Source organism: Ceratotherium simum, chromosome 9, assembly GCF_057802395.1.
Source record: "Ceratotherium simum simum isolate JZ-2026a chromosome 9, ASM5780239v1, whole genome shotgun sequence".
Classification (NCBI taxonomy): domain Eukaryota; kingdom Metazoa; phylum Chordata; class Mammalia; order Perissodactyla; family Rhinocerotidae; genus Ceratotherium; species Ceratotherium simum.
In genome coordinates this window covers 35,574,999-35,601,529 of record NC_141908.1, presented here as the reverse complement: position 1 = coordinate 35,601,529, position 26,531 = coordinate 35,574,999, and the positions used below count along the sequence as shown (strand labels likewise).

Genomic DNA, 26,531 nt, shown 5'->3' with positions numbered 1-26,531 from the left:
ATCAGTTTACATTCACTGAATGTGAGGTTGCCTCTTCACCTCTAAACTTGGGTATACCATTTCCTTGACTTCTCTGTTAACATTTTCCAGCTGCATCAAGGTCTAGCGCAAATGTAATCATCATGATGAAATCTGGAGCCAATGTAGCTCAAAATTAAATCTCCTTTCTTAAATCTCCTCTAACGCTTTATTTTTTTCACATGTATATAGCCTTTTTATTATTTCTCAAATTATTTGAAATGGTTTTATTAATTTCATTGCTTTAGACTATCCTCATGATGCCATATCCTAATATCATATCCTCTGCCTTATTTATGTCTAATTTATTTCCTCAGATTGAAGACAGAATTTTCTTGAGAGTCATCTTTGTCTTTCCTTCCCACTTTCTCTAGTACTTGACTAGCACACTGGCTCTCATATTATAGGAGCAAGCAATAAATATTTATTGAATTAAATGTAATCACTAGCTTTGTCTTTCAGAGACCAAATCTGGAAATTGAAAGTAGAAGCATCCTATAAGTCCTTCACTCTCTAAACCAAGAGCAATGTGAGAACACAAAAGATTTGACCCATTCACTTTTAGAGCAATAATATTTTAAATACTAGTAAGACTGAAAATATCCCTCAGGTAAAATGTTGCTGATGGTGTGTTTCAAGAAATGATCCGTAAAGGAATTGGGATCAGTGGATGACTGAAACGGAAGAAGATGAAGGTCACAATAGAGTTGAAAAGGGAAAATATCAGTGTGGCCAATGTGTTGTAAAGGATGTCCCTGAATGCTGACACACCTGAGGATGATAAATAGGGAGGAGAATGATTAAGTCAAGCTGAACTCTTCATTCCAAACTTCTCTGCATTGTATGAAGTGGCTGAAGGACTGCAAGAAAAAGGTGTGGTCAGTCACTTCAAATTCTGAGAAGTAAGACATAAAAACATCAGACACGGTCTCTGACCTTAGGGAAGAAGCTTTTTTATTTTTTAAGTTTTCTTTACTCAAACAGCATTTTTTCAACACAATTAGTTTTGGATTGCTGAGGGGTCCTATCAACACTTAATATAAGGCAATTGTCATTTGTTTTAGTTGAAATTCAGTCATCAACTACTTATTTACTAAAGAATTTATACATATGATCTAAGGTTTGGGAGGAGTGTTTTTACGCAAATAAAAGAAAGTTAGATCAGCCACAGAATTTCAGTGCTTAACACCCAAGTTAAGAGAATAAAGAAAAGCTTTAGAATTAGATCAGCCTCAAGCTTCATTCCCAAGAATAATAGACTTAAGCTTTCCATGGTGCACTTTCCTCATATGAAAAATGGGGATAATAACATATCTACCTCATGATATTATTGCCTAGATTAACTGAGATGTTGAATGAAAATGTGTGGGATAGAGTAAATAATAAATATTGTTTTCTTGTCCACATCACTTAATTTCCATGAATTGTTTAATAAAACATTAGATGAGATTGTTTCCTCAAATTATTTCACCATCATTTCAACTATTTTCTTTATGTTGTATCCATAAGTTTGCACTGTCTCCTTCAAAATAAGCATTTCAGACCCCACAAGCACTTGACAACTGCCCCCTCTTTTCTCCAAAAAGCACACAAGGACCCTTTCAGCCTAGGTATGCAGTCAACACACAATAGGATATATATGTATGCCCATTTTACATACCATATGTATACAGGCTGATTACCCAAATAGTTTACTTCAATAAAAGCTCAAAGAAGTAAAGGCATCAACTAAAAGCATCTTGTTCTGTTTATAAAGAACGCTTAAGTTTAGTTTCTTTTTGAATATATCAACCAATTGTATTCACCGAGTACCTCTGCTGTGTACTTTATATGACATGATTATGAAATTATGATGCTTATTAACAAACACACTTGAATTCAAATATCAATATCAATTTACTGTGTACCTGGAACTGTGCTATACTTTACATGTGCTAACACACCACAAATGATGTAGTTCCTCATTTTACATCCATTTCAAAGAGACATTAAGTAATTTTTTCAGTCACACAGCTAATAAATGACAAATCTAGAATTTAAAGTGAGGCGGTCTGAATCCAGAGTCTGAATTCTTAAACCACTGCACTATGCCACCTTTTTTTGAAGTAGTTACATTGGGAGACAATGTACGAATATCAATGCTACCATCATTTCTTCCACATTTTTTGAAAATTCTATTTTAAAATTGTCCTCCTGATCATCCCACTTCATCAAACAAGGAATGTGAGCATGTGGAGGCTAGGACTCTATGATTCTATGGTCACTTCCAACTCTAAAATAATAATATGATAGCATTTAATTGTGTGTGTTTTTTTTTTTAATGAATTAAAGAAGACTGTTAGAGAACTTAGGAACTCTAATTCTAAACACTTTTTATCAAAGAATAACTTAGGTGATTTATAAACTTTCAGAATCTACATTTTCACTTATTTCCTACTAGTTCAAAACAGTCCAAGTAAGGCATTGGAAAGCATCATTCAAAATGAAAGCAATGACATGATAGACAACACAGAAAAAAAATACATGCAACATTTTCTGGATAATGTTTAAACAAAACAATAATCCAAAGAAATAATCAAAATATGTTTGAACTCTTAAGTAGTCAGGCTCTTAAATAAAAGTTATTTAACTTTTCTAAGTTATTGGTAGAGGCAAAATTTTCTGAAAAGTCTTGTGTTCAAAGCCCAGATTCATCACTTTGAATAGATATTAAGCAAAGTATTAAAACTTCTTGGGTCTCAGTTTTCTTATTTATAAAATGGGAATATAAATAATGATCTTAAAACATTTTGGGGAGAATTAAGGGCAACTCATATAAATTTCCTCATACACAGCAAACTTTAATACTCAGCCAAGGGCCGGCCCTGTGGCTTGGCGGTTAAGTGCGCGCGCTCTGATTCTGGCGGCCCGGGTTCGGATCCCGGGAGCGCCCCGAGGCACCACTTCTCCGTCCAACGCGAGGCCGAGTCCCACGTACAGCAACTAGAAGGATGTGAACCTATGACGTACAACTATCTACTGGGGCTTTGGGGGGAAAAAACTGAATAAATAAAATCTTTAAAAAAAAAAAAAATACTCAGCCAAACTTAATACTTAATTTAATACTCCTTTTTAAAATTTCCATACCAACACTGGCTAATAACACTAATGTTTTCTTCATTCTTCTCAACTTGTGATTAAGAGGAAACAAAATCTCACTTAAACATGAGTGAGATATTATGTTATGTACAAAGAACAATAGTAAAATCTGTCACTAGAAATCTTGAAATTATACAACTTAATTCAGACTAGCAAATAGCTCATCGAATTTTTATTTTTTATATACATGTTGCCTCAATATTCACAAATATCAAGAACTGTAAATAGAAATGTGTTCTTTTATGACTGTCTGCCAAGTTCATTCAGCATGACTGCAATTGAGTGGAAAAATAAAAATACACATTACTTACTGTATGTGGCGCTTGGCAATTTCAAAATGATTTGCAAACATTCATCCTCAAAATACTCTCACAAAATGCATCTGTGAAAAGAAAAAAATCCAAAAGAGTAAACAATTTGCCAAGGTCACAGAAAAACTAGTCCAGACCAACACAACTTAGACACTACACACTTTAACATACTGAAATAAGGCTTTGCAAATTACAGATTGTACATCTAGCAAAGTATAATGGGCTGATGAACAGAAATATTCCCAACTATATGCAGATATTCTACACATCAGTCAAGGAGGACACTCTTAAGTAAGAGGTAAGAAGAGTCTGCGCATTGGCTTCAGAAGTATATGCAAGAAACACAGTACTCCCAGAACATGGCAAAACAACATAAAAGCAATTTAAAAATATGAGATATTTGTAAATAAAGTTAGTTGGAGATTTGAAATGGTTATTAAAATATTTCAAGTTTTTAAAATGTACTTTTGTCTGATATATGAAGATCACTGAGTTAGAAGAGAATTTTACTTGATTTATCCAGAGAATTGCACCAATTCACTTTGTAATTGCATTTCATTCTAATTGAAAACCACGCACTGAGAAAAAGGCAGGCACGCCACTTGCACACCTCACAAAAATACACAAACATCCATTTCCCTTTCAGAAAGTCAATTACAAGGAGAAAGTTATTTAATCAGATTTTATTAATTTGTTTTATAGGAGAGGTATTGGGAAAAACACATTAATTTCAAAACTCAAAATATTTCAACTTAAATGGATTTTATGCGACTGGGTATACTGTTTTATAAAAGAACTGCTCAAAAGAAACAAAACAAAACACAACCTAATGATAATTAAAGTGACCATTTAAAGTACAATGTGTTGTTTCAGACAGATCAAACACACTTTGGACAATACAAATAAAAATTCCCCTAAGTGGCAAGCATCTTTAGAGGAACACTAGTTCTCAGTGACCAACAGAATTTCTGCCCAGAGAGATTTGGTTCTTTACAGTACTAAGCAGAAGCACCAGCTTACTAACACAGGAGGTGTGCTTTCGTGTTCACTGAAACCAACTGTAACCAAATCAACAGTTCAACAAGCAGAACAGGCATTCTGAGTTGCGAGTCTAATTTATCCTCCTCTAGTGTGTGGGAGATAACAGGATGGCCCTGGCCTCTACCCAGAACAGGAATGAATGATTTTCCTAACGCTCAACACAAAGCCTCTCAAACAAGAGAAAACTAGATATAATTACAGATTTATAGTTAAATGTCAAAAGTAAATCAAGAAATTCTTAAGAAACTATGTACTTTAATAAATTTCATTTTTCTAAGGTTAAAACTTAGAACTTCATAGAAGATAACAAATTTATGTTTACATATACTTTCAATAGAATTATAAAGTTATAACAAGCAGCAGACCTGTATATTTCTTCATGCTCCAGCATATTCATCCTCATAGGCAACCAGAACTAAAGTTGACACTAATCAAATGACTTGCCCAATTTGACATGGCTAATAAGAGGTGATCCTGGGCTCAGAATCAGCTTTTCTGACCCCAATTTTTCTCACTACAACACTTGCTAGTCCCTACCTCGCACCCAGAGTACAGGTTGCAAACCAGGGTGTAATAACCAAATCTGGCTTACTGACATGTTTTGTTTATCCAACCCATGGTTTAAAAATATTTTAAAAATTCAAAAGCAGATTTCTCATAAGAATCCTCATTTCTAACTCTTTTGAAAGAGTGAAGATTTTGTAAGGCTGGGCTCACAACCTCCAGAGAACAGAGAAATGGGCGCCCCTTTTGGATGGGACATACTTTCTGCACTCACCTATTCCCCACTTTTGCAACCTGTCTTCTCCTCTGCCATTTTCAAGCACTGGAGTGTTTTGCTCCTGATCCTTACCTACCAACTACAATCAGACCTCTTTGCTGTGAAACTGGAGGAACGACTTCCTTAATTAAGCTCAAAAGGCTTATTTCATTAGCTGAAGCAACTGCTTATAAACGCATTTCACTGGCTTCTTACAATCAGGTGTTATCGATTAGGTACCTTGTTTTAATCTATATACATGTTTTTAAATTTCAAGGGCTTATGTTTCCATTTGTTTAAATATATATTTGATAATTTTTAAAGCTAAGGCAGAAATTTACAAACACAATTGATTGGTACAAATCAAGGGAATTCATGATCTCAAATAATGATTTTACATTTACCATGGACACATCTTTCAGAGAGATACTTCCTGGATTGATAGGTGTACCATTTGATAAAATAATTGTAATGACAGAGAAGCAAAAACTCTTCAATTTAATTAAATGAACTGGATGAAGAGAACACTGACCACTAAAGGGAAAGCTATGCAATCCACAAATTCGGGTTACGTCATAGCATATTGCAAATAACTTGAAATATCAATATTTTTTGTAGAATGCTTAAAAAACATGGACTTGGAATTCTAGGTAGTTGTAGTAATAGCAGCCACCTAAATCTGAAACTCCTCACACATCCTTCAAAAAATATACAGCCAACAAAAACAAATAAAAACACACAAATCCGAGACCTTCAGCATAACTGGAAGTTGGAGAATAATAAAAATGTCAAATTACCTGTAAACAGAAAATTAAACACCAATTTCTAACAGAGCTATCTTTCAAGCTCCCATTATATATATTACAGAGATCTAAGGGGTCCAGAAAAACTGTGAGGAAAAGAGGAAAACAAAGGTCCTAAGAGTGCCACAAAACTCACTCTCAGAAAGTCCACCGAAACTGTGAAAATATTGAAAAACTATCTCGGCATATGAGAACATGGACACAGGGAGGAGACTTAAAAGTACATGGAATTCAAGGTGGCAACATTTTTTCTAGGGGGGAGTAAGGCATTTAAAAACGATGTGGAGGGCCAGCCCTAATGGCCTAGTGGTTAAAATTTGCCACGCTCTGCTTCAGCAGCCTGGTTCAGTTCCCAGGCACAGAACCACACCATTTGTCTGTTAGTGGCTATGCTGTGGTGGCGGCTCACATTAAAAAAAAAGGGGGGGGGGCTGGCCCTGTGGCATAGCAGTTAAGTGCGCACGCTTCGCTGCTGGCGGCCCGGGTTCGGATCCTGGGTGCGCACCAATGCACCGCTTGTCAAGCCATGCTGTGGCGGCATCCCATATAAAGTGGAGGAAGATGGGCACAGATGTTAGCCCAGGGCCAGTCTTCCTCAGCAAAAATAAAAAGGGGGGGGGGGGAGGACTGGCATGGATGTTAGCTCAGGGCTGATCTTCCTCACAAAAAAAAAAGACTAGCAACAGATGATAGCTCAGGGCGAATCTTCTTCAGCAAAAAAAAACATAAAATAAAAAGAATAAAAATGATGGGGATATGTCAAAAGGACATAGGCCCCAGCTTCAAGAAGCTCTCATCAGTCAAATCTGGGACAACTGGAAAATCAAAATAATAATTATCAGAAAGAATTAAAATTCATTACAGAAAATAAAATATGCATAAAGTATATAAGGAAGAAAGGAAAACTGTTCCTTTGCATAGAATGCCACCTGACAAATACATATGGACTACTGAGTTAGAAAATCACCATTAAGCAAACATCATAGTTAACTGATTCAGTCAAGAAAACACCCGTGGATCAGCACTTTTAGCTGAAAGTGTGGTGATGAATGAGGTATTTCCACAGTCTTAAAGTATCTTCTCACACATCACTTATTAATTACAATGGGGAAATAGTAACTTTCAATGGAGAAACTTGGCAGAGACCACTTTAACTAAATGATCAAAGACATCATCATCAATAATGGGACAAATACACATGACGTGCTGCCAAGTATGATGCACTTGAGAAGGACACAACATCACTTCTGTGGTATATCTGCCAAAAATGCATAACCTGAATCAATAATTAGGAAATATCAGGCAAACTCAAATTGAAGAAAGTCTGAATATTATCTGGCCTGAGCCCAAATTGAGGAAAGTCTGAAAATATCTGGCCTGAACATGTCAAATTTAAAGTCATTCAAGACTGAGGAAATGTTCCAGATTAAAGGAAATTTAAAAGACATGAGAACCAAATGCACATGTGATCCTAGATGCACTGAGTTACATAATAGTATTTTGTTAATAATGAATTTCTTAATTTTCATAATTGCACTGTGGTAATATAGGACAATGTCCTAATTCTTAGGACATACATACTAAAGTACTTCAAATAAAGAAGCATGATATCTGCAACTTATTCTTAAATGATTCAAGGAAAAAAAATTATATGTATATGTACATATATACATGTATATACAGTATATATACAATATACATATTGTAATTATACAATATGTGCTTGTATAGATATACACACACACACACATATATACATGGAAAAAGAGAGACAGTAAGCAGAAATAATAAAGCAAAAGAGGCAAAATGTAAACAACTAATGAATCTGGAGAGAGAGTATTCAGGGTTCTTAAGTACAATAACTGGAAATTTTCTGTATGTTTGAAACTATACCAAAAATAACTAGAGAAAAAAGGTAGAAATAAATAAACGTTTTACTTTCATTGAAATATTTTAGGATCACAGAAAAATAGTCAAACAGATAAGTCAATGAAGTATTTTTAAATCAAGAAAAAAATTAAGAAGTGAGAAAATAAATCAGGATCATTGCCCAATGTTTTGGACAACTAAAATAACAAAGCCAGATATACATATACATATATATATAAGTTCTCCTGTATTTTATATATTTATATATACTTTATATATTAAATAGGTATATATTTAAAATTTATATATGCATATCAAATATATAAAATACAGAAGAATGAAAATAAATGTGGAATCTAGCTCTAGATTTTTAAATAAATAATACAGACAATATTATATTCAGCAAATTTAGCAATGTAAAGTTAAATAATGAAATGATATTCACAAAAGTAATAAGTCATCAGCAATTAAAGGAAACAAAGAAAAAGTTATCAATGGAAGTGGTTTTTCTTTATATAACTGCTTTTCTAAATCAAAATTACCAAGCTCTTTTGTTAAAAATTCAGAAAAAAAGAAACATAAAAAAATAAAGTCACTCAATTCCTAAAACAATATGAATAACTATTCTGTGTTTATTTCTAGACTATTATTTCAAGAATTATGCCATATAAACTATTTTATAATTAGATTCTCTTTTTGTGAATTTCTTTCTGTGGCAATATCATGTTTTTTTATCATTTACAATGCAAAATAATTTCACTGATTGATATCCCATACATGCCATCATTTATTTTGTAATTTTTGCATATATAAGTTGTTATCAATATCTGTTACCAAAAAAATAAAAAACACTGCAAAGGTCCTTTGGTATATATCTTCTGCCATAGCATGATTGTTTCCTTAGGATAGAATACCTAAGAAGGGGAATTGCTGGATCAAACAGCATGAGGCTATTAAGACTTGTTAAACTATATTTTATTAACAAAGATGCACACAGTTGTCATATGTGAACAACCCCACAATCAGGCTATATTTCACAATCACTATAGCCAGTGGCAGTTGTAACATAGTATTTGTTGCCTCTTCATACTGTCATATCTTGAATTGAATTCTATGCATTCTTGGTATTATACATGTTGAGTTTAATTACCTTTTAAAATGTCTTCAAAGAGGTTACTGAAAAATGTGACATTGAAATAAAAAATTGTTTATATGGAAAAGCATGGAAACAGAGCAGCTTAATAAAATAATTATTTCTTTTTGGAGGAATTAACACAATTCCTTATCTCTTTACAAAGCAACAGTCAAGTATTTTACAGGACCTAAGGAAAGAAAAAACCTACAAATAGATGTAAAGGTGTTACAGTCTTGTAACTGACAACATACAAGAGGACTATCACATGACAAGTGATGCAAGCAAAGGCAGGAAACACTATATATCCCCCTGAATCATCCAAGCAGCAATACCAGGTCTCATTTCTAATTTATAACAATGTGTCAGAATGCCTAGACAGTACCATTTTTTTACACTAGGTATTACCATTTATATTTTCTTACATTAGATATTATCACTTTTTAAATGCCATTTTAATTAATGGTTTTCATTGATCTTCAACCTACTTCAGCCACCTTTCTTTCTTTCTATATTCACTTTGGATTCTTGCAAATTCCCACAGTTTTAGTAACTTCCCTAGTCTGTAGATTCATGTTTTGTATTCTTAAATTCTGAAGACTAATACAAATTTTAGTATAAGCACCCAATCAACCCTTCTGGAGTCTTATTTTAGTTGATCTGCCCTGGCAGGTCACTGATTCAATGACAAATAACAAGCTATGCCTCCCTTTACACAAGACTACGTTTTCTTTAGTGGTTGATAAGAACATAGTGTGAGACAACTAAACCTTACTAAAGTGAAGATATATGAAGTCTTTTGCTTCCCCTCATATTTAAGTCCTGTCATTGTGTCAGAAGAATAAAATTAGATTAACTCAGAGTGATTTACTTCTCTCAAAGTCACGTTGGTTTTTACCCCATTTGTTCTGCTCTTTGAGGTGTATGAAAATCAATTGTCTTTTTGATTTATTCTTCTATTTTCCTAGATATCAAAGCAAGTTGATTAATCTATAACTTCTAGTGTCATCGCTAGTATGTTTTCTCTCTCTCTCTCTCTCCTCCCTCCCCCATTTTCCTTTGGCCTTCAAGAACTCTAAGCTAACTCCCTTGCACACTTCCTATTGTAAATATGACTTGATAATAATAATCCTAGGATAATTTCAATCATGAAAAGCATGACAAATCGGGATGTCCTGAATATTGTACATTATTTAAAAGTAATTCTCCTGAAGTTTATTAGGCAACTTACATCATTGCATAATTCCATATCTAATCTAGACTCCATGGTTAAATACCTAGGTAATGCCTTGACCAAGTTCCTGGACACCCTTGCCCCTTGATTTTTGACAGTGTGTCCACATTGTAGACAGTGTCTACATTGTGGCATTCTCTAACTGAAGACTGTTTCATCCATCTCTCTTCTCTATTCATTCAGTTGGGGAAAAGTCAAGATCTGTTTCCTAACGCAAGTGGGTTCTTAGTCTATTCTTTGTTCCCTTTATTTTATTTCATCTTTTTCTCATTGAATGTTGAAGGAACCGGCAAAGTGACCTTTCCAAACATTCACCAACCTCTCTATGTAAAGAGAATTGAATTCCTTCTCCTTCATCACTTGCTCCAATTTACCTGAAGAGATAGAGAAAATATTGGTTCCTCCATCCTCTGAGATAAAAACTGAAACAGTTTTGCCTAACTCACTCCACCCCACTCTCAGCAAACACACACTATAAATCATGGCATATTTTATATCTTTCACTTCATTATTTTCTAGTCTCTAGAAAATAGAGGTAGAAATTTTACTTTTTCCTTTCCATACCCCTATCTTTTGACCCATTCCACTTCCATGAAGTTATTCTAAGAACTAATTAGAGATACAGGCAAATATTCCTGTTCAGAGAACTTCATCAGTGTCATTTATAATATTTATAATTGTAAATCCTTAAAAGCAACTAGAGTGTCTAACAATTAAGAGATCAACTAAACAAACTGGTTTGTGCAGATGATAGAATAGCACGCAGTCACAAAACTCATGTCTCAAATAGTATTTATTTATACATAGAAATCTTCAATTTATATTTTTAAAACAAAATAAATACTTTCTAAAATAATGTGATGAATAAGGCAGCAATTGTGTAAATAATTATAAATACATGCACATATATTTACACTATACATATATGTATAAAATTCAGGAAGATTAGAGGACTATACAGCAAAGTGTTCATAGTTATTTCTGAATGATGAAAAATATAATATTAATTTTTTTATACTTTTCTTAATTTTGCAAATCTTCCGCAAAACATATATATCATGTTATAATCCAAAAAGAAAGAAAGAATACTAGTATAAAAACTCAGAGGGGACAAAAGCAACAAAGTGCATCCGTAAGAAGCAAACACACAGCTATAAATCAGGCAGAATTTCAGCATGAAAAGAGCTGGAGCATAGTATAGACAAAATTGAAGCATAATTAAGCAATAAGTTGAAATCGTCAAAAAGTTGATAAAACGTGACTTTTTTGATGTGATGTGGCTGGACCTGCTAGTCGCCTCCCCAGTATCTAGTCACTCCTCCTTTGGTTGCTATGTGCACTTTTAGGCTCTTGGGCCTTTGCCCGCCTGAAATGTAGATAGAATGACTGAGACTCTGGCAGCTATTTTGAGTGCATGAATCTTAGAATAGCTACAAGGATCCAAGATCCCTGGTGACATTACAGAGCCATCTCATCAGACTTGGACAACCAACATCAAGACTTCATATTTTGTGAGAGAAAAATAAAGCACTAATTTCTTTAGGCCACTCTGGATATACAATGAACACAATTTCTCAGTGATATATATTATCTAAGAATTTGCAGGTAAGAATAAAAAAACATTTCTCTGTCATGGGTTTAATGATTATTTGACCAGCATATATATATTACCAAATATTAGGATTCATATCATACTTAAATGATACTTAAAATCAGTCAAATCACACTTAAAATGAAGAAAAATTCTGAAGGAGTTCAGAGGAGAGAAATGGAAAGAATTAACATCTAGGAAATTAGGATACATTAAAAATGACTCAGAAATTTATATTTCATAAAAGGAAATATTTAGTACTTTAATTATATTTAATTGTATGAAGGGTTATTTTTGAAATTAGATCCAAGTAATGAAATAGCTTTAACAGGGCTGGCCCCGTGGCTTAGCGGTTAAGTGCGCGCGCTCCGCTACTGGCGGCCCGGGTTCAGATCCCAGGCGCACACGGACGCACCACTTCTCCGGCCATGCTGAGGCTGCATCCCACATACAGCAACTAGAGGGCAAAACGTGCAACTATGACATACAACTATCTACTGGGGCTTTGGGGGAAAAAAAGAAAAGGAGGAGCATTGGCAATAGATGTTAGCTCAGAGCCAGTCTTCCTAAGCAAAAAGAGGAGGAATAGCATGGATGTTAGCTCAGGGCTGATCTTCCTCACAAAAAAAAAAAAAAGAAGAAAGAAAAGAAATAGCTTTAACAGGAGCAGGAGAGATTATATTATGCATTAAAAATGAATTTCCAGAAACTAAAGATTGTTTAGATACTAGTTATTAAAAAAAAGAATGACGATTCTTTTGAACATCTTTAAACCTAAATTTAGAAATGGAGCCTTTCAAATCATGAGATCCAATTAGAAAAGTAGTGTGAATATGTGATGAACTTTAGATAGGGGATATGAGTTAGTTTTATATTGTTTTATGGTCAATATTTTTGCTTTCTCCATGTTTTATGCCATTGTTTAAATGTATCACATATTTATTTACTACTTCTGAGCATAAGTTAAAATTGAAAGTTTATCATTTACTCCACTATCCCATCCAAATATATAGTGTGGCAGGTTGTATTTTCCAAAGATGGCCACAACATCTCCCATCCAGCATGCTCTTCTGCAATGTGACCTTGACATTCACCCATCACGAAATGAAGCTATTTCTTTACTTCCTGGAATCTGAGCAGATCCTAGGACTCCTATGATCAAGAGGATATGGTAGAAGCAATACTGTACCAGTTCTAGAAGTAGCCTTTAACTGGCCTAGCATCTTCTGTTTTCTGCCTCTTGGAGCCCTCAGCTGCAATGTAAAAAGTGCAGGCTACTCTGCTGGAGAGAGAGGCCATGTTGAGGAGCACTTAGGCATCAGACATGTGAGTAAAGAAACCATATTGGACATCCAGTTCTTCCAGCCTTTAAATGACTCTAGCCCCAGCCACCACCTGATGGCAACTACATGAGAGACACCAAATGAGGATGGATCTCCCAGCGGAGCCCAGTCAACACCAGAACTATAAGAGATTATAATAAATTGCTGTTTCAATCCCCTAAATTTCAGGATAATTTCTTGCATAGCAATAAGATAACCAGAAAAATGTGATCATCCTGGAGTCTAAAATCTGGAACTATAATTCAATAATCTGACATCCTTTATTTATTTATATATCTGAAATTATATATATGAACATATACTGCCCAGAATGTGAATTGGTTATATGGCAATCTCTCTATTTTTCTGTCTCTGTGTCTACTCCTATCATGCAAGTTATCTTATTTCCAATTAAAGCTATTTCCAATTGTTTTCTGGCTAGTTGCTGATATGTGTACTAACACAGATGTCATATATATATGTGTGTGTGTATACATATATAATATGTCTGTGTATATATACATACACACACCCCGAGTGTGTTTTGGGGCCATTCAGTCTTTAAATTAGATTATATAGCAGAAACCTGAATGCTGTTCCTATGTGAAGAACTGACAGTGTGGAAAGCAGTTTAACATTGTTTTGTGCGCTCCCTAAAAGCAGAACTGAGACCAATAAGAGAAGTTACAAGGAATCAAATTTAAGCTCAGCCCAAGGAAAAGCTCTCTTACTGTGAGTCCAAAACAGAATGGGCTGTCCAAGAAACAGCCAAAGGAGCCAAAGAGCCAATTTCAAGAAGAAATTGAATGTCCATTCTCCAGAAATGTTGAAAGGGACCTCAAGTACTGGCTAGCTGTTGGAATTAAATGGTTTTTAAGCACTCTCTTGAACCCACTATTTTGATAAATTTGTAACGATTATCTCTGGGATAGATTATGTTAATATTTTTATATCCCTATCATATCCCAGAAAAAGACACCAGGAGTGTCACAAAGATTCACTCAAAAGAGCATCATTACATTCATAGCCCTTTATCCTACTGAATCAATATTTAACAATTGCAAGACATTTATTGAATGACTAACTATATCGTGGACTTTGGTAGGCCTCAGGGGAACAATGAAGAATGTGATGCCTCCATTATGAAAAAGCTTATAATTTAAAATAGGAGACAGACGAGGACACAACTATGATAACATGGTGTAAGTTAGCAACAGCAATAGGAACAAAGTGCTGTGGGGACAGAAAAAAGGAACAGAATAATTCTGCCTTGGAAATTTGGGAAAATTCTGGCTGCAAAGGTCATTTGGGATAAATTTCTATGAAGGGTCTTGAATGATATGCTAAAGAATTTGAAATTTAACCTGTGGAGCTTTCAAAAGTTTTGACACCCAAGAGTTATATGCTTAGAATTATACTTAGAGAGACCCCTCTATTGGCAATGTGGAGTGGAGTACATAATGGATTACACGTTGTGGGATAGCTTTAATTTAGAGAAACATGTCAGTCTTGGGTTTGGACTAGGTACAACCTTGACTGAGGGCAGGTGGGGTGACAGGATCACCCCTCAAGATCCCTTTCAATCTCAAACTCTGTGACTCATATCCCTTGCAAAGGAAAGGAGTTCCAAATTCTTATACATGACAGAAGTGGCAGAACTCTCGGGCCCCTCTAGCGAAAATCATAAAGACATTGCTATTTCAAATATCCAATGAGTTTGACAAGAAGTATATAAAGTGCACAGTCTTTGACTAGCTGATGATGGAATGTGAGAAGAAAAAAATCACAAGGAAGACATTAATACAGCACAGTGGAAAGACGTTTTCAACCATCCTATTGAGAAAGCCAGATAAAAATTTGACTGACCTAAATCCTTTTTGGCCTGCGTCACTTTCCAAAGTAGCGTCTACTGCTTTGGAAGACCCAGGGGACCTATCTGTACATGTGCAATCTAATTAAATGCATGTAGTAAGGACTTAATTGTGTAAGGCATTTTGCTAAGTACAGCACAAAAAGAACCTTGTTGGACTGCCTTCTTGGATTTCATCATCTACGCGAGACAGACAGATGTAGATATACATCTACAATTTAGGAGGACAGAAGCAAGGACTCATCAAACTATAGGAACATGCAAAAATATAAATATTTACATTGAATACTCCATAAGCATTAATAAGCAGGACAACTCATTGATTAGTTCCATTTCAAGGGGTAACACAGCTACAGGTCAAAGAATAAACGCCAATGACCAGATCTCACTCCTGAGACTTACTAGAAGAGAAAAGGAAAGCTCTGCCCTATTCCACTTTCACAGCACTAAAAGCCAAGGTCAGTGAAGCAGTCCAAGGCACAAGATGCCACAGGATTACAGATGCTTGAAGGGAGGAGAAACAGGCCAACCACGACACAGCATCAGTCTGGGGGTACACACTCCTTTTCTTTCCTTCCTTCCTTTTTGTTGTCATCGGTGTTGGCATTGGTCATTCCAATAAGCACAAGTGGCCTTGCAGATGGAGATCTATATAGAGGTGTCAGCAAAAAGGTAGGAGTTCATGAAATTTCTAATAAGTAGAAGGTGTGAATCTGGATTGAGAAAGTAACATGTGAAAAAGTTTGAAATTGGGGAGCAGTGTGAATTTCACCCCAGAGAATAATACATGATGTGTGACATCAGAATTCTTAAGTCCTCTGAATGACTTGCTTGAAGGCAATCAGCCAAGCATATCATCAGACAGAATTCTAGAGAATCTGACTCTCCTTGAAGCCCCCACACAGTGGTAAATGAACAAATGAGGCACACATTTTCCTATAAAATACAGCCTTGAATAACAAATATGAACATGTTCGCTGAAAAACAGAGAAGAAAAAGTAAAAATTCTACAAGATAATAATATGTAGTAATGTGCTTATGATTCATAAATTTGTAATGTTCATATAGAAAGATGATGTTTATACTTGTTTATGGTATAAGAGGCCTTTCTTGATAGAATGGCTTGGCCTTATGAAAATATGTAGCTCTATTTTGCAGATGTTTTTCATCTCTGAATGAGGAAATAATCCTCAGGACCAGGAATGAGAAAATCATCTTTTTAATACTATGAGACTTCAGTGAGGCAGAGACTTGACAGAAAGCAAGCAGAAGTGCAGACACACAGAAAAAAGGGGTTTGCCTAGTGGACTCCCAGGGTTTTAGAATTGCAAAAGCACCCAGTAATTGCATGCAGTGAACATGAACCCATTGATGAAAACCCATCTGTAAGTATGAGCCTCTTAATGAAACTTTGGAAGCACCCGATCTTGCATTTACATAGTGCCTTAAACTAAGTAGATCCCAAAACCACTGGCCAGATTTATTAATTGATTATGTATACTGACTGTTCAAGCAGGAATCATTTAATGCACCAATGAAGTGCACTTCTGTATTAAAATGTAGCAATGCTTTATTGGCTCACAATTTTATATAGCATGCTATTGTGAGATATAGCCCTTTGGCTAATTAAAAGTGCATGGGTATTTAGAGAATTATAATAAAATACAGACGTAGATAACACAACTTGATTAAAATCACATAAAATTTTTCCATGGCAAGTACTAAATACATATATGATTTAAAAATAGATAGAAAATAACAGTTAAAAATGACTAAATGTGGGAGTTTTAGGGTGTGTTAATGTGGGGAGGAGTGACAGGGTGAAAGGGTGTATGAAAGGTTTTAAGGTTGACTAAAAACTCAAAACTACTGAGTTAAATCTGACAAGAAAGTTATACTGCAAATGAGGTTTTAGATCGAGAAATTTTAAGAAGCTGGACCAAAACTTAATTTGGTCAAACAAAAGGTCAAAACAAACTCTATAGTGAATAAAGCAACTAAAAGTAAAGTATAAATCTGAATTACCGTAAAATAAAATCAGTAACTTATATTTAGCTTGAGTGGTGCCCAAGCACAACATTGTGGAGGTTCACACTTGAAAATACAGAGGGAACCCATAAAAATGAAAACTGAACTTTCAGTAGAAGCCCTTTGGGACACACACACGGGGGGACACACACACACACACACACACACAAGTAGTGGGCATTGGCCCTGCCCTATGACAGGAAACAGTACACATTTTTGATTTAGTGTTACATTGCAAAATCAATCATACTGCTAAACTTTCTACATCTTGGCTTTATATTTATAATGAAAGAAAATATTTTTGTGAGTTATAGACTTTCAAAGCACTTGCTAAATAAAATGAAAACTGTTCACAAAGTAAACTTACAAAGTTAATTCTCAGTGAACTATTTTATACTATAAAATAATCACAAGTGGTGTACAGCTGGGAGAAAAGATTTTCAAATCATATATCTGACAAGGGGTTAATCTCTATAATACATAAAGAACTCACACAACTGAACAACAAAAAAAACAAACAACCCAATCAAAAATGGGCAGAGGCTATGAACAGACATTTTTCCAAGGAAGATATACAGATGGCCAGTAGGCACATGAAAAGATGTTCAACATCAGTAATCATCAGGGAAATGCAAATCAAAACTACACTAAGATATCACCTTAAACCCATTAGAATGGCTATAATCACCAAGACAAAAAATAACAAATGTTGGAGAGGATGTGGAGAAACGGGAACCCTCATTCATTGCTGGTGAGAATGCAAACTGGTGCAGCCTCTACAGAAAACAGTATGGAGATTTCTCAAAATAGAAATCTCTATTTCTTAAAATTTCTAATTTCTTAAAAATAGAAATACCTTATGATCCAGCTATCCCACTACTGGGTATTTATCCAAAGAACCTGTTGATTATCCAAATCAACAATTGCAAGAGGCTTATGCACTCCTATGTTCATTGCAGCATTATTCACTATAGCCAAGACATGGAAGCAACCCAAGTGTCCCTCGACTGATGATTGGATAAAGAAGATCTGGTGTATATATATATATACAATGGAATACTACTCAGCTTCAAAAAAAGACAAAATTGTCCCATTTGCAACAACATGGATGGACCTGGAGGGTATTATGTTAAGTGAAATAAGCCAGATAGAGAAAGACAAACACCCCATGATTTCACTCATATGTGGAAGATAAACTAACACACGGACAGAGAGAACAGTTTGGTGGTTACCAGGGGGAAGGTGGTTGTGGGGAGTGGGCACAAGGGGTGAAGAGACACATTTATATGGTGACTGACAGATAATAATATACAACTAAAATTTCACAATGTCATAAATTATTATGACATCAATAAAAAATATATATATATAAAAATAATAATAATAATTACCGGTAGTGTAATATATTGGCAGATAGATGCAATAATACAAGAAAATCAACCAGCTGTCTGTTTGTGACTTAACGTAACCTCGGTTGAAAATGGTTAACCTCATGCATGGTTCCCAGACATGACAGAAGTTATTGCTTGATTTTTAAATATTTCTCATGTAGAAATTCTTTACAAGGTTATTGAAGCTTATACTAAAGTATTCTTTTTAATCACTTCTAAAACATATTCAAGTGGCACACAAAATTTCAGGATGGGAGGCAACAGGAGTACTAAGCAAATGCATGCTGAGGACCCAACATTATTTTTAGGCAGCACTAGAAAACTGAATCACACTAGGAAAAGTAGTAAAAGGTTATTTAAATAATTTCATTATTTGTAATATGAAAAGGATTTTTAAACTGATAAAACCCATACAGTATTTAATAACCTATAAAACCACTTCTTACATAATAAAATCTCACAAAACATAACATAAATTAGTCCTTTATCATTTTTTTTTAAATATTCTATTTTACTGAACATGTTTTTGGAGTTGAGAAAGTTGTAGGCTACATTAAACAATTAGTCCTGGTACAGTTCAACAGTCTGCAAATGATTCAGAAATAAATCAAAAACAGCATGATGCATCATTAGATTCCCACCAGCAGTTTATTTATTTATGTATAATTATCATTTGTACAAATTATTGTGAAGGAACTGACAAACTATCAGTGTTCAAAACAACATATTTTCCTCATATGATAAGAAAAGAGAATTGGAAATCAAATATTTCTAAATGAGAAATCAATTACAATTTGTTATTTCAAATTATGTGCTCTTCTAAATAAAAAAACAGAAAATCTCCAATTAAGCATTTATAAAAATCATTGAAAACAACTAGATATCACACAGTAAAAATGAAGTCTATGTCTCTAAAGGACAAAAAATAACCATGTTTCATCTTTTTCATTCAGAGACTAAAGCTGGGATAGCAATACGTTTTAAAATTTTTACCATTTTTCGTATTTACACACCAAAAAGGCACTCATCTTTCAATTTCCCTAAGGATTATCCACAAGAAAAAATAACACAGTCAAAGCTGATCGAAAGAACTATGGGGAAAATGGAGGATGACTGCTCAACTTAACCAAGAACACCTAACAAAAATCAGCAGTGACGCTGGAATTTTCCAAATAAAGTAAAAGAGTATAGAAGAAGCTTACCACCCTTTTTCTAAGCTAGATGCACTTTCTGCAAAGTGGCTTTTCAGTGTGAAGAATTGGTTACAATTTGTACAGTGTTATGATGTCATATTTATCATGATAAGATATATCTTTGCCTTCACACATTTACCTTCTCTGCTCTCTTAAATAAGATTTCTAAATATTTCACTAATACAGTTTTACTGTGCTTCTATTTTGCTTGGCTGCAGTCCTATCTTTGACTCCTATTTATTTATTGTCTCCTGGGATCCAATTTTGCAGTTACTCTTTACAATAACTCTTCCAGGTCTCAGAATTTTATTTCGGAAATCGGTTAAGCAGGCCAGATTTACTAGGCACTTGTCACACTAGATGCCAGTAGAGGACCCTGAAAGAGGAGATACACTAATAATAGCCAGCATTTGTTAAGCCCTTGCTAAATGCCAAGCACAATAATCATTGTATTACATGCAATGTCACCTCAACTCTCATGACAACCCTTTAAAGGAGTTACAATTATTAAGTGCATGAAAATAAATATCTAGCTCTTAGTATTGTGAGAATTAAATGAGCTAATATTATGTAAAGTACTTTAGAGACTCTCACGCCCAATTAGAGACCTGGGTTAAATAGTGTTAGCTATTATTACTATTACCCCCATTTTAAAGATGAGGTAACTAAATTCCATAGAGGCTATGTAACTGCGCTTTGTCATTCTGCTAGTAATGGGATGAGTCAGAATTTTTGAACTGCATTTATGCAGGTAGCTCAGTCTTAAACTTGTGTCTTTAACACAACCATGTTCCATTGCCTCCTCCAAACTTGAGTGTCTGCATTTTCTTATCTTAGAATCAGGGGGTAATTTATATGCTAAAGGTTCTAATTAATTCCCAAGAATTTCACCTTTAACAGGAAATGTAATGGACCCTTGATTCATCAAACCAGGTGAGATAACAGACAAAGCAGCTTTCATTGTCCCCACGTCACTGTCTAAAACCCAGATCACTCAGAAAGTGGTAAAAGAAGGTGACCCAAGAGAGACTGTAATCTGTCAACAGAAACCAGATATTCACAACTTGAAAGAATGCCTCATTGTTAATTTGTTTTTTCTCATTTCAGAACCCCCTATCCTTCCATATCATAAAAATACTAGATTGTAACATATCAATTAAAAGTAATTTTTGTTCTCAATTTTCCACAATACCTTTTTGTGTTACACACGTCCCAAGCTATGGGGGAAAACTAGGAAACTTCCTCATTCTTCTTTCTCTCTCTCTTTCTCAGTCTCTTTATTTCTATCTATCTATAAAAGGCTACTACAATTTTCTTTTGGTTTGCTGAATTGATGTTCACAGTTAAAAGATGCTAAAGCACACACACACACACACACACACACACAAATTCTTCCAACAACCAGCAGGTTAGAAATTTCTTGTGAGACCCATCTGTGTTCTCACATTCATTAGCAATAGCTAGCACCTTTAAAGCAACTATTTGTGATTAGCTACAAAATTAAAGTGTTAGCCCAAACAATAAGAAGCAGTGAGAACTTCAAGAGCAGCTGCCGATCTAAGATGGCAATATCTTCACATCTGTGTAATGTTGAAATGGCCATCTTTCATCTATCAGTTCTTCTGTGAATCTGCAGACACATCAGGCAATCACAGTAACTGGTACAATTTAATAACACAAAGGACTACAAAATTTACCATCTCTGTCTGGAAACCACTACAAAATGTTGTTTAAAATTATTGTTTAGTGTATTAAAATGTTCAGGACAACAGAGGAAGAATGGAGACAGGATCTTTTAAAGAACTATTTGGTAATGCTTTGCATTTTTACATCAGCAAAAAAATGTTATATATTTTTAAATTATAAGAAAATAAGGTCTTGAATAATGAAAAAATTCTATCAAAACAACCCTATTTGGGAAGTGACTATTACAGATTAATAAAACTAAAGATGCATGATTCTGATTTGAGTGGTCAATTCAGTTAGACACAAGGTAAAGAAATAAACTTAAAGGAGAATGAGGACCTTTGTTAAAAAGGCAATTAACACCTTTATTCAATAAAGAGCTAGAGCAAGTCAGAAACCTGAGTCAGTCTTGAGATCTATCATACCTAGACAAATTATAGTTCATTTCACCCTCAAAGAAAATAATAGGCCTATCTTCTTCATAAAAGAAACTCTAGAATATGGAGTGACACTAGATACTTCTTATACCAGTTGCCTCACTTTAAAGATGAGCAAACTGAGATCCAGAGAACTTAAAGGACATGCTACAGAATTTATAAATGGCTTTATCGGGTCTACAATCCAATTCTCTCCTCTTAGCCCCATGATCTTTACAATACTGTAGGCCATCACCGCTGCTGTGTTTACCGACAAATGTCCCAAGTATTTCTATTTCTTTACATAGTGTAGCTCCCTCCTCCAGCCCCAACCAGTTCCTCTCCCCAGGGGAAATCACTTTGTTTATTAGCTCAACAATAGAAGCCTTAAATTCAAATGTCTTTATGGACCAGAGTGATTCAACAGAGTGAGTGGAATCTGAGGAAATCTGGAGAGTACATACCCACCTAAAAGCAACCACATTTTTAAAAAATCAAATTAAAGCATACTTAGACCAAACAAATGGACCCAGAGTATTTCAGACATTATCTAAATTATCTTACTTGCCACACACCCTACTCCATATTTTTCCTCTTAATATAGTCATCATTCCTCTTCTTGGTTATCTTTGTAACTTTAAGGAATATATCATCACCGCTATTTCTTGTATCAACTATAGACACTATCTCTTGACCCCATTTTGTAATATGCTAATCTTCCAGTTCCTACCCTTTCCTTCTGCTTTCTCCAACCCCCATACCTAACTCCCACCCTCTACCACCTGCATATTTACTGCGACATTGGCATTGTTAATAATATTTGCATTCTGTTCTACAGTCATGGTTATCTTCCACATTTTATCTAAAGATTGATACTAAAAGTTGAAAATCAGTAAATACCATTTATATTTAATTAACATAAAATACTGTTCATTTCAGGGCCAACTAAAGTTCTACAATTACTTTCCTTTCTTGCATATTCTTTTGTTTTTCCTGCAATTTCTACCTTTTTACCTTGCACTATTTTTCTTTATGTTTTCAAATATTTGTTGAACAGTAAATGCTGTACAATGTCCCCTTTTTGTCCCAGAGCCTCCCACCAGCCTAAGCCCTCCATTTTTTTAACACTAACCATACATCAGACTGAAGCAATAAGAACTGTTTGCCTTGTAGGACTACCTCATAGGTATCATGCCATGTCTTTTTCTTTAAATTACACTTTGCTGGGGTTCGACCTCAAGTAATTTTGTAAGAAAGGTAACCTATCTGAGGAAAATATCTTTATCCTACCCTCGCACTTGATGATATTTTGAGTGGATACGGAATTTTGAGTTGCAAATCACCTTCCTTCAGAAATTCGAGAATTATCTGATTAATTCTTTAATATTTGTTCTAACTATATTTTTTGTTTTCTTACATCACTCCAGTTAGCAGGAAGTCACACTTTAAGGAGATTCACTGTGACTCGTACATTTTCCTTTTTTTTTTGCATCGTGGAGATATTTTCTCTATCTGAAATTACAAATCTTCCCTTAAACTATTGATTTGAAAATCTTTAATTTCCAACAGTTTTTCCTGTTCATTTATTATCTTTTCCATATCATCCCCTTGTTTTATGAATGCAATATTTTCTTCAATCTCTTCAAGGATTCTAATGTTTTTGTCCCTTTTATGATCTTTTAATTATCTGTTCCCTGAAAGATGATTTTATTGTTATTGGTTTTCAATTATCTTGGTCTCTCTTTTGCATGTTGCAGACTTTTCTTAATATTTTTTCTTACATTATTTCTTAAATGTCTGGTGATCCTTAGTTGCTGTTTTATATTTAAGAACGAAGGAACAGAAATGCTGAGCCCTTTGTATTTCAGTGGGTCTTGTTGATTAGAAGACTTTGCTTTAGGGTCAGCAAGTTGCTCATCATTAGGCCTAAAGGCCCTAAGTGCCAAAATAAAAGGGACTTTTTTCTACGGTTCTAAGATGTATCCCGAGTTGGCCTTATTGTCCCTCAACAGTGCATGTAATTCCATTAGTATGTATTAACAGGGGATGGTGAGAGGGGTAGTGAGAAAAACTTGCTGTAAGAATGTTTTCATAGGAAGTAGAACTGGTGAATGGAAGGCTGGCTATTCCATCTGTATGTGTTGATTATTTTGTTCCAGCCCAGTGTCTCTCTTCTGCCCTCTATGTTTCTCGGCATTATGGAGCCTCAAGCCCTTGGAGGCTTGTTCAGGACAGAGTGGCTCCTTCCTCAACTTCAGGCTACTCCCCCATACTTAGTCAGTTTCCTCTGCCTTGCTTCATGCCATCCAATTTTTAACAGTTTGATATCTTTTTAACCCCTTAATTTAATGCTTAAAGTAATGAGGTTTCAGGAGGAGGTTAAGATAAAGGTATGTCCCAATCCTTCCCCTTAAAGTGGCTACTCGCCTGTTTAAAAGCAATTCCTAAAATGAACTGAGAAGGAAGGAATGAGAATGAATGAATCAAGAACAAACAAAATTATTACACTGTTGCATATTGCCATAGTCACGATGGCACAATGCTGTTCAGAATGATTCAAACAAGGCTCCCTGTTGAAATAAATACAAATTGCACATCCATGAAGATTTTAAGGTACACAGGATAAAAGTAATACTACTAATTTCATGTTTCTGAATTGCCTTATAATCTGTCATTTTTGTAGGGAATGAGATAACTGATTAACATTCTCAAAAAAAAGCATTTATTGAAGTTCAAAATTATTTAATGAGATAGTTGCAAATATCTTACATTAGTGGAGGTTATTTTTCCTTACAAAAGAAATGGAAATGATGCATACATGTTATCCCACTTGAATTAGAATTCTATATAGATAATAAGAATTTGTGCATTGTAGAAGCAAAATGGCCCTATTGTTGTCTGCAACAGCAAATGAAGTGTCTTATAGCTAGCAATTCAATGTGTTAATTCAGCTGCACCATCCAATTACCTACAATTCATCTCAACTTAGTGCACAACAATAAAACTCTTTTAAAAAGTCTCTGACAAGATGTCTGCTCTAGGTTTACCAAATAGAAGAAATCTTATCCCCAAGTCAGGGAGTTGCAGCCACAGAATATAAAATTTTACAATTGTTCATCACAATCTATCAATTAATATCACAATGAATTTTTGACATGAAATCAATAACTCAGAGCTAATAATGAAACATATATTGGATTTTTTGTAACGAAAATCTGACCAAGGAATGTGAGAACTATGTGGCAACTGAAATTGGCATCCCCTCAAATAACACAGCATTCCCTTGGAGCCATGGGCCTGCCAACTGCCAATTGACCACAGGGCCCAAGTACACAATTCTAAAAGTAGACAAAGGTAATGAGATGCGAATTTAGCATCCTTAGCCTCCCGCTAAATGACCCAGATGCAAGAGCTAGTGCATCTGTCTCTTACCTACTCACAGACTAAATGATGAACAGAAGCTCTTGATTATTTACTTTTTTTTTTTACAGAATCAAAAGCACTAATAGATAGTCCAGTCCTGCTACATGAGGATTGATTAAGCCATAGAAGAGTGACAATTTAAAGTAGAGAGCACCATGAAGGAAGAAAGGAAGGAAGAGGCAAGGAAAATACACAGAAGAAAAAGACTATTTAGAAATGATAAACACAGCATTTACTTAAAAAGAAAATACACAGGTACACTGAAAATCTATAGGATATGGCTAAAATCTGAACCATTATCAGGGACAGGCTGGTTTCTAATATTTTTCAGGACAAGTGATGTATAGTCCCATTTGAGATTGAACTATCAAGAGAATCAAAGAAATATGAACCTTGAGGATTCAGAAAAAGAGGTGGAATTTGCTATGAGGAAAAGAGAAAAGACTGTACTGAGTTTTGAAACTAGGCTAGTCAGTAATCCCATACACCCTGACTTCATTTACAGAATCTGAAAACATCACTGTTTTTAAGTGCAGATTTTTATTTCTTTAACAAGCCAGACAGGTGGAGTGACTCATTATTGGGTATATCTAATTCAAATAATTAATATAATCTAATCAAGTATCAGTCAGTCTAAAATAATATTTATTTTTTTAAGAAGACTAAACAAAAGTCATATTAAAACACTGTCTTAGCGCATTAAGTAACAGAAAGTTGCTGAAAATCAACCAAGAAGTAAGACCAGAAGTAAGGAGAAAATGTACCTCACCAAAAATTAATACATCAGTTCTTACAGATTACCAGTGATTACAAATTAGTATAAATATTCCATGATATAAAAAGCTAACAAAAAAAATACTTGAGAGAAAAAAATCCAGAAATTTCAGTAGGATTTCCCCAATCCTTTCATAAATATGAATATTTCCTAATGTAATTTAAATAATTATCAACAGTATTGCAGGAAAATAAGCTATTTCTTATTAGATTAGTTAGAGATGTAGATCTTAGTTAGGGATGGAAGTCTATCTATAGAAATCTTATTTAGTTATGGATTTTAAAATTGTTTTCTTCCTGGCTGCATCATTATGTGTTAATTTCTTACGTCTTTTATTTTCTTTTTGGGGGGTTCGGGGGGTCTTCATGTAAGTAGAGACAACAATGAATCTGCTTCAAGAAAACCACTCTGATTTTTCCACATTTACTGTCCCCTTCACAGTAACTTTCTTTCTGAATCTGGTGCTATGACTTCTAAAAAGCAAACATTTTCTTTCCTACTCGAGAAACCTGAGTTTGATGGTCAGATTT

The 26,531-nt window shown here is 34.6% G+C and overlaps 1 protein-coding gene across 10 annotated transcripts in view; it reads right to left on the bottom strand.

Annotated features, from left to right (window-relative positions):
• Positions 1–26,531, bottom strand: part of GALNT13 (polypeptide N-acetylgalactosaminyltransferase 13) — a 919,989-nt gene that overhangs the window by 439,644 nt on the left and 453,814 nt on the right. For 9 of the 10 annotated variants that reach the window (XM_087435225.1, XM_087435227.1, XM_087435224.1 and 6 more), the window contains one exon: positions 3,468–3,538. The gene's annotated coding sequence lies outside the window, so the exon portion shown is untranslated. Of the gene's footprint in view, positions 1–789; positions 879–3,467; positions 3,539–26,531 lie in introns of all 10 variants that reach the window. The other variant, XM_087435226.1, reaches the window with a different exon arrangement.